Below are 8406 nucleotides of genomic sequence, written 5' to 3'. Positions count from 1 at the left end.
AGATAAGACAAACAAAGAGGGAAAAAGGGACACAAACAAAGAAAAGAGAAACTAAGAAAGTCACGTAAAGGACACAAAGAAAGATAAGAAAAAGTCACGTAAAGGACACATAAAGCCTAAGAAAAGGAAAGAGAAAGTCACGTTAAAGACACAAAGAAAGATAAGATAAACAAAGAAGGAATAAGTGACACAAACAGAAAAAATGGAAAGGATATAAAGGAAGGGGGTGCCATTAAAGAGAATATAAAGACCACAGGACGGGATGTCTATAATGCAGGGGGTGCCATGTAAACAAAAAGAAGAAAACATAGAGAAAAAAACAAGTAAACAAGGGTTGAGGTTGAAAGACAAAACGTAAAGAAAGACAGACAAAGGGAGAATCACGTAAAAGCTGAGAAACAGAAAAAGCTTAGAAAAAGAAATCTCAAAGGAAACAAAAGGGGCGGAGACAGCCCAGTATAAAAGGCCCTGAGTGGCAACATAAAGAAACAGAGAGACGTTGGGCCAGCCTGAAGAAGGCTGCACCCAGCCGAAACGTCGCGATGGCCCAACGGCAGTGCACTACACCCGCTAAGGGTAATTTTTTGAACAGGGGGCACCGTTGCCAGTCCCATTGATGGACCGTGCATTCAGGTTCCGGCAATAGCCGGGCCTGGTCTTTACCCAACACCTAACCAGCCTGTGCCTCATGGGATTGGTGGTGCCCCTGCCTAATCACTCCCTCCCTAAGAATGGGAATCCCCCCACCCACTAACTTTCCCTAACCCTAACCCCTTTGACCCCCCTCCCCTCCTCCCCCCTCTTATCCCTCACTTAAGGGAACAATATAAAAAACCTAAGAAAAGGAAGAAGAAAGTCACGTAAAAGACACAAAGAAAGATAAGACAAACAAAGAGGGAAAAAGTGACACAAACAAAGAAAAGAGAAACTAAGAAAGTCACGTAAAGGACACAAAGAAAGATAAGAAAAAGTCACGTAAAAGACACATAAAGCCTAAGAAAAGGAAAAAGAAAGTCACGTAAAAGACACATAGAAAGATAAGACAAACAAAGAGGGAAAAAGGGACACAAACAAAGAAAAGAGAAACTAAGAAAGTCACGTAAAGGACACAAAGAAAGATAAGAAAAAGTCACGTAAAGGACACATAAAGCCTAAGAAAAGGAAAGAGAAAGTCACGTTAAAGACACAAAGAAAGATAAGATAAACAAAGAAGGAATAAGTGACACAAACAGAAAAAATGGAAAGGATATAAAGGAAGGGGGTGCCATTAAAGAGAATATAAAGACCACAGGACGGGATGTCTATAATGCAGGGGGTGCCATGTAAACAAAAAGAAGAAAACATAGAGAAAAAAACAAGTAAACAAGGGTTGAGGTTGAAAGACAAAACGTAAAGAAAGACAGACAAAGGGAGAATCACGTAAAAGCTGAGAAACAGAAAAAGCTTAGAAAAAGAAATCTCAAAGGAAACAAAAGGGGCGGAGACAGCCCAGTATAAAAGGCCCTGAGTGGCAACATAAAGAAACAGAGAGACGTTGGGCCAGCCTGAAGAAGGCTGCACCCAGCCGAAACGTCGCGATGGCCCAACGGCAGTGCACTACACCCGCTAAGGGTAATTTTTTGAACAGGGGGCACCGTTGCCAGTCCCATTGATGGACCGTGCATTCAGGTTCCGGCAATAGCCGGGCCTGGTCTTTACCCAACACCTAACCAGCCTGTGCCTCATGGGATTGGTGGTGCCCCTGCCTAATCACTCCCTCCCTAAGAATGGGAATCCCCCCACCCACTAACTTTCCCTAACCCTAACCCCTTTGACCCCCCTCCCCTCCTCCCCCCTCTTATCCCTCACTTAAGGGAACAATATAAAAAACCTAAGAAAAGGAAGAAGAAAGTCACGTAAAAGACACAAAGAAAGATAAGACAAACAAAGAGGGAAAAAGTGACACAAACAAAGAAAAGAGAAACTAAGAAAGTCACGTAAAGGACACAAAGAAAGATAAGAAAAAGTCACGTAAAAGACACATAAAGCCTAAGAAAAGGAAAAAGAAAGTCACGTAAAAGACACATAGAAAGATAAGACAAACAAAGAGGGAAAAAGGGACACAAACAAAGAAAAGAGAAACTAAGAAAGTCACGTAAAGGACACAAAGAAAGATAAGAAAAAGTCACGTAAAGGACACATAAAGCCTAAGAAAAGGAAAGAGAAAGTCACGTTAAAGACACAAAGAAAGATAAGATAAACAAAGAAGGAATAAGTGACACAAACAGAAAAAATGGAAAGGATATAAAGGAAGGGGGTGCCATTAAAGAGAATATAAAGACCACAGGACGGGATGTCTATAATGCAGGGGGTGCCATGTAAACAAAAAGAAGAAAACATAGAGAAAAAAACAAGTAAACAAGGGTTGAGGTTGAAAGACAAAACGTAAAGAAAGACAGACAAAGGGAGAATCACGTAAAAGCTGAGAAACAGAAAAAGCTTAGAAAAAGAAATCTCAAAGGAAACAAAAGGGGCGGAGACAGCCCAGTATAAAAGGCCCTGAGTGGCAACATAAAGAAACAGAGAGACGTTGGGCCAGCCTGAAGAAGGCTGCACCCAGCCGAAACGTCGCGATGGCCCAACGGCAGTGCACTACACCCGCTAAGGGTAATTTTTTGAACAGGGGGCACCGTTGCCAGTCCCATTGATGGACCGTGCATTCAGGTTCCGGCAATAGCCGGGCCTGGTCTTTACCCAACACCTAACCCTTTGGATCTTTTATTTCTAACCCCGACCCAGTCATAAGCCCTAACCCTAACCATTTTGATCTTTTGTCTCTAACCCCAACCCGATTCACAAGCCCTAACCCTAACCATGGGGGTCTTTACTTTTTATTTCCCAACCCCCACTCACATTAGTTAAAATTTCTTTTCAATGTTTCATACGGTTGTAAATAGTTAAAAATAATTTTTCCTGTTTGAAGCATTGTTTATCTTCAAAACATGCAAACTTCATGTCTACAAATGTAAATAAAAGCACCAAAAATGACTAAGCAACAAAAAAATTAAAAAAAACCATTAAAAAACAACAAAAAAAAACATTTAAAATCATTTCATAAAATACTAAAAACAATTTAAAACACAGTTTTATCTACAACATTTAGTGTGGTTAAAAAGGATTAAAAAATACGTTAAAAACAATTTTGTCATGTTTACAAATGTAAATAAAAGCACCAAAAATGAATAAGCAACAAAAAAAATTAAAAAACCATTAAAAAACAACAAAAAAAAAAAAACATTTAAAATCATTTCATAAAATACTAAAAACAATTTTAAACATAGTTTTATCTACAACATTTAGTGGTTAAAAAGGATTAAAAAATACGTTAAAAACAATTTTGTATTATTTGACTATGTACGTATTTTCCATTTTCTGTGTTTTTTCATTATTATAGGCAAGGCTGCATAACTTTAAAACATCAGTTCATTGAAAACTGCATTTTTAGTTTAGTTCGTCAGAGGCTATATAAGGAGAGGAGTGCTGAACACCCTCATTCTAGCCCTGACAGCCAAAGGAGCAACATCTCCAGATTATTCACAGCAGCCACTTTTTCGTTTTGTACCGCGTGTGCCCTGGCCTGAAGAAGACCCGGTGGGGTCGAAACGTTGCCCCGGGCACACTACCATTTGGCCTATTTTGAATTTATTAAAAATTAATCAGTTTTTCTTTATTTTTTTAAAAAAAACAAACGCTTTCTTTTTTTCTCATTATTATTTTTCTGCACTATAAATTAGATACATTATCATTCATACCTACATTCATAAATAACAAACAAACAAAATTTATTAAATTATAATACCAAAGGCTGCATCATCCACACAAAACTTTATTATTCAGATAACAAAGGCTTCATCACAGACAAGACGACAATGGTCTACCTGGATGAGGACCAGGATTGGATCCCTGTACGGTACCGGGGACGGCGTCTTGTGCCTGGTGGCCGTAACAGGCAGTGGAGTAGCGGGAGGGCCCAAGGGAAGGACCGTGCACCTCCGCGTCCCTTCGGGGGCCGGAACACTTTTCCTCGCCCAAACCCAGGACCCTAACCCTAACCAGGGGGGTCCCCTAAAACACAAAGAAAAAGAAACAAAGTAACGGAAAGACAAGAAAGTCCCGTACAACAGAAAAAACAGAAAAGAGAAATAAAGAGAAAGAATAAAGAATAACGGAAAGACAAGAAGTCCCGTAAAACAGAAAAGACAGAAAAGAGAAATAAAGAGAAAAGAATAAAGAATAACGGAAAGACAAGAAAGTCCCGTAAATAAAAGGCCCAGAGTGGCAGAAACATAGTAAGACAAGAAAGTCACGTAAAGAGAAAAACAGAAAGAAAAACAAGTAAGACAAGAAAGTCACGTAAAGAGAAACACAGTCAGAAAGAAAAACAAGTAAGAAACACAAGTTGGAAACCCAAGAGTGGGAGGAGCTAAGAAAGAGTATAAAAGCCAAGAGAGGCACAGACAAGACAGAAGTCAATCAGACACAAGAGAACACACATGGGGCCAGCCTGAAGAAGGCACAGATATGCCGAAACGTCGCGAGGGCCCCCATGATGTACAATGCGCATACACCCAAGATGGGTAATTTTTTGAAACAGGGCAGGGGTATCACCACCCAGCCCCATCGATGGCCCGTGCACCTCAGGCTACCAGCTTGCTGGTGGCCTGTTTCTTTTCTAACACCTAACCCTAACCGGCCGAAACGTCGCGACGGCCCAATGACACACAAGTACATGATTAATACACAAAACACAAAACACAAAATTATAATAATAACCTACCTACGGGTTGTTTTTGGAGACGGGACAAGGACATCATACCAGTCCGTTGGACGATCACAGCCTCTTGGGGCATGCTATGGGGGACCTTGACGCCCGGGATGGGAACAGGTATGGACAGTGCATTGGAGCCCGGCCCCCTTCGGGGACCGGACTCCCAACTTGATCTCCCCTAACCCCCTAACCCTAACCCATATGACAGTAAATACTAAATGTTAAACATTATTGTGCAGCACATAAGATCAACAGAACACAGTGTGCTTTGAGGTAGGAGCCAAAAAGGGTGTAGTGTGTGTGTGTGAGCACCCGTGTGTACACCTGTGAGCATGGATGCGCTTGTTTTTTTAAAAGGTTCCTTCATGTAATGATCTGCTAGAGGGTGTGGGGGGGCCACAGCCCCGTCCTTCAGGGCATGAAACAGGTATGGAGGAGATCAAAACTCCAGACATCCAGAGGCCCCAAGAACACAAGAGACCAAGGAAGACCAACAGAGGGGCAGCCGCGCCACTGTCCCAGAAAGAGCTGAGGAGAGTCCCAGATGAGGCGTCACTCAGCAGCCGCGGAGCAGAAGCCAGGGGGAGTTGCAGTGACGCGCCCGTGAGCTCCGCCGGCAGCCAGCTGTGGCTGAGTGACCGAGCCCCAGGCCGAGGGCACCCCGCCTCCGAAGTGGCCCGAGCGAGCCCCAGGCTCCAGGCCCCGATAAGCGGCCACCAAGGAGTGAGCCGGTGTGTACCTGGACGCCCATCCCCGGACACAAAGAACCACCAACGCACCGATGTCTGAGGGGGTCCGCCACTGGCAGGGGAAATGGTGGTGGGGGGAGATAGGCCTCCAAACCTTGGAGGGCCTGAGATGTCCCCAGAGAGGTGGCGTCTGATACCCAACCTGACATATAGACACAGACATACAGGCACACACAGATACAAACATCCATTCCCACCCTCATGCTCTCATATGCACTTACTCCACACTCAACCAACGTGGAGACAGACATAAAGAGACGCTGTACACACAATCACACTCCCCAAGCGTACTCTACGAACCGGGTCTAGGTACCCTTGCCCCTGGAGGGGGGAACTGCACCCATGATCTTTGATTCTCAAAATTCTTGCTGGTAGATACTCCAATAAAATACCTTCAAACAGACGTGGTTATGAACTCATTGGCAGCAGTACACTAACTACATGTAAATAAAAATTAACAACCGTGTGAACGTAACAGCTTAATATAATTTGTAGATAACAATTTATAGTTAGATTAATTTCTTATCTGGCTATTGGACATACAAATTTATGTTGCAATGTAGAAAAAAATTATAAGAACAACAGAATAGTTGGTGCTGATGTCAGAGATAAACCAGGGTGAAAGGCATCGCCATCTGATCAGTGTGATGTTGTGATTAGCAGAAAGTAGGTGGAGGTTAGGGGAAACTAGGTGGAAAGAACCACACTAAGTGTGACAGGAAAACAATGACATTTAAAATAGAAATAGAAAAGAAAATACTACAAAGGAAATAGAATTATGAATACAACACTTTGAATCTCTTGGCTTTTGACGGAGGTCGTTGCGATTTCTCCTTCTCCCTTATCTTTCCTGTTTGGCTTCTCATATCTTTTGTATGGTCTGTCTTATTCTTTAATAATGAGAGAGTCTACCAGACTTGTTCTCTATAAACCTAAAGAAGAATTATGGATTTGATCAACTGCTCCCTTAACAAGACTGACAAACTCCTGGTTTGAGCTGGCTCGGACCTGGCTTAAAGAAAAACAAGAAGCGGCTACAGCTGTTCAAAATCCCACAAGGCTGGCCGACATGATAGACGATGGGCAGGGCTGTGAGTACTCAGACTGTGGTTTTTTTGACACAACATGGATAAGATGTTGGAAAAGCTCATGGCTCTGCTACATGGTTAAGATCTTGGGGAAGAACAACAGGAATTTAGAGACCTGGTCACCAGTGACGGACATTAGACCTACTGTAAATTGGAAGCAGTTTGTTCGCACTAACCAAAACAACTACCATCTTCACCTCATGCGGCCCCCTTGGCACCGACTGGATGCTTGAGGCAAAAGCTGACAGGAATAACAATTCTCCTTTGATAACAAGACCATTTATTGTATCTCTCTCCTCATTCAAGACCACGCGCGTCGACCGAAGATTGTTGACTTTTACCTAACAAAGTGAAGGGACACTTTCACTCGGCAGGACACAGTCACATTCACACTGACACAGATCCCCCCCATCCCCCACCCCCGCCAAACACCTTCGAAGCTTATGTCTTCTATGTTGCAAGATGTGATGATTCATGTACTGAGGTGTTTCTATCTGTTCTCAAACTGATCTCCCTGTGTGAGCTCAGTCTTGGGGGAGTTCTTTTTTCTCCTCGTCTTTCCTCGTGTTGTGGATTTTCCATTGTTATGCCTCTCTGAACTGTCTTCCCTATGTGATGTTTGTGTAATATATGTATGTTCGGAAGGGTAAGCTGGCGCTGGCAAAAGGTCGGCACCCTTAAACCAATTTCCTTCGGGGTCAACCTTTGGTATCAGTAAGGTTTTATTAAATTGAATTGATATGCAGACAGATTCCCAGCCGGTCACAGCACATGGCAGCCCCTCTGTGAACCTGGTAGTGGTAGAGGTTTCTTCCTGTTAAAAGGAAGGTTTTCGTTGCCACTGTCACCTTAGAATTTACTCACAAGGGCCATAGTCATTTTTTTTCTGTTTTCTTGATATTATTGTAAGGGTCGTTACCTTTCCAAGCAGCTCGAAGAAACTGTTGGTGGAATTTGGCACTATATGGCACTAAGCAAAACTGAATTGAGTTCACATCTGACAATAAATAATCAATCACCAACCAATTAGATATATATTTCTGACTAATCTTGACCTCTTAACTGTTTGTGTGTGTGTGTGTGTGTGTGTGTGTGTGTGTGTGTGACAGACAGAGAGAGAGAGAGAGAGAGAGAGAGAGCCACTTGCTGTGGATTTAAGAACCAAACACTCAAACAAACCAAAGAGAATGTCAGACGCAGAAGGAGATTGTATTATTTGTGGCAACCGATGATGTCTTGGTCTCCACTTGTAGGCTGCATCTTGAAGGCATGTGTGTGGACGAGGAGATGACAGGAAACACAGAGCGTCAGCAGCAGCCATCTAAGCTTCACAGGGCACACACGGCACCACACAGACAAATCACTTTCCTGATGCCCAGCCCAAAGCCAGCCGCCCGCTGCCTCCTCATCTCCTCCTCCTCCTGGGACCTTTAGGGAGCACTCAGCACCCGCAGGTAAACCATGCACTGTCACAAAATCTCCCGGCATCACAGGCCCTCTCCTGACACTGAAACCTCTCCTCATTTCTGTTATTTTTCCCTTATCTGTGACCCGCTCAGTGTGTGTGTGTATGTTTGTGTGTGTCTGTGTGTGACAGAGAAAGAGAGAGAGAGAGAGAGCCACTTGCTGTGCATTTAAAAATCAGAGACTCAAACACACCACAGAGAGTGACAGACGCACAATGCAATTCTCTTGTGGCTTTTGCCCCCATTTTATTTGTTTTTTTTTTATTTGAAATATATATTTTTGAAGTATTTTACAC

This window comes from Diplotaxodon limnothrissa, linkage group LG23 (assembly GCF_057381915.1).
Source record: "Diplotaxodon limnothrissa isolate DT_005_m linkage group LG23, D_limnothrissa_male_GT1.1, whole genome shotgun sequence".
Lineage (NCBI taxonomy): Eukaryota > Metazoa > Chordata > Actinopteri > Cichliformes > Cichlidae > Diplotaxodon > Diplotaxodon limnothrissa.
This window is presented reverse-complemented; position numbering follows the sequence as displayed.